This window comes from Limulus polyphemus, unplaced genomic scaffold (assembly GCF_000517525.1).
Source record: "Limulus polyphemus unplaced genomic scaffold, Limulus_polyphemus-2.1.2 Scaffold1067, whole genome shotgun sequence".
Taxonomy (NCBI): Eukaryota; Metazoa; Arthropoda; class Merostomata; order Xiphosura; family Limulidae; genus Limulus; species Limulus polyphemus.
Window position 1 is genome coordinate 185,439 of NW_013666677.1, and position 1,730 is coordinate 187,168.

At 34.0% G+C, this 1,730-nt stretch overlaps 1 protein-coding gene across 2 annotated transcripts in view; it reads right to left on the bottom strand.

Annotated features, from left to right (window-relative positions):
* The window catches only part of LOC106461960 (vigilin-like), a 23,031-nt gene that overhangs the window by 17,965 nt on the left and 3,336 nt on the right, over nt 1–1,730 (bottom strand). The gene's annotated exons all lie outside the window — the stretch shown is intronic.

Consider the following 1,730-nt stretch of genomic DNA (forward strand, 5'->3'; position numbering starts at 1 on the left):
ATGCTGGCTCTCAACGTTCCTGGCTATTGTTGAGGTAAAACAGAGAAGTTGTCTCGCTTACAGTTAGAGGAGCATTTATTGAATAGGTTTCTTATCTACTTATAGTGCAAAAAACCAAGAAAAATGTTAATGGTCTATGCTTATTGTGTTTTTAAATTCATCTTGTAGTTTTTAATATGTGCAATGCCTTTTTTTTATCCCACTGATCATACTGCTTAAAACCAATTGCTTGTTCAATAATGATAGCTGTTTTGTTTGTTTCACTGAATTACATGAAAATCTACTCAAGGGCTATCTGCACTAACAATCCCTCATTTCAAGAAGATAGAATAAAAGGAAGTAAGCTAGTCAACACTACCCAACACAAACTAGTGGGGTTTGACTGTCACTCTTATAATGCACCCTCAGCTCCAAAGTATGGAGCTGGATTCTTTTCATGACGACAGGGTACAAACCATGGAACATCAGGGTCCACAGTCCAGTACATTAACTACTTGGTTGTACTTGGCTCTAGTAATGATAGAACCCATTTCACTAACATCTTATTTCTAACAGAAGCAAAGGATGTTATATATGTGTCACTGAAATCTGATAAAGACAGATACTAGTAAGACAAGGTTCTGTTCACGTAGGCCAATGATGCTGTTAAACGTTTCCTAGTGTCAATACTATGCAATCTGTAAAGGTAGAATATAATACAGGTGTGTGTATCATATATCAGCTTTTACCAAAAAAAAGATACAAAAGGAACAATATCAGGTTTTGGACTAAAGATATAACTGAACATAAGTACAACTTTATCATAAAAGATATTTACAATGTACAAGATTGTATAACAAGTTGAATTTTTGTATAAATGAAAGCTCCAAGGAGTTCTTCAAAGATGAATACGTTCATCATCTCAGGAAGATTACGCAGATAGTTGTACCGGACATATCAACAAAAGTCAGAATAACACACTACTAGGTTTACCCTTCCTTGAAAAACCTTCATGATCATGACCTCTGTTATCTGTTATCACCAGCTATTGTTAGCTCATCTTTCATTACACTAGGGGGTGGAATATTAATACAAGCAGGTAAGAAATCTTTTAATTATATGGGCCACAAATAAATGGGTGATAGATTTTAGGTATGTGTAATCTTTGAAAAGCAGGTTAGGCTTGTTAAAAGAGCAAAAACTTAATGTGAAATAAATCCTTCGTTTCACTCAATATGCGGGTTTCTCAACTTTTTTATTCTCAATAATAACATGTTTTACATATTTCTAATTTAGAGAACATAAGTATTTGACGACATATACAATGTGTAATACTATATTCAAGATTAGCTGATATACCTAATCTGAATCCCAAACTTCCCATGTTACACTCAAGGGGGCCTTTAAAAGAACATGCTAGATATGGTAATCAGTCGACCAATTCACCAGTTATAAATGTACACAATGCATGCACAAGACATATCAGCTCTCAGGGGTGACATGGGAAGAAAGGGTCAGATCCGAATGCCAGCCTCCTTATGCCACTGTCTGGGTGGTCCTAAGAGTAAACACTAAACAATCAGATCACTGTTTTGCTGGTTAAAGACAGACACATACATAAACTTTTATGAGATAATGATTTAAATTATATTGTTAAAATGTTCTCCTTTAATAAATATTTGTTCTTCTTATAATCCAGACAAAACACTGTACCTTAAAATAAAAAATAAAAAATAATTGTCAAAATGTCC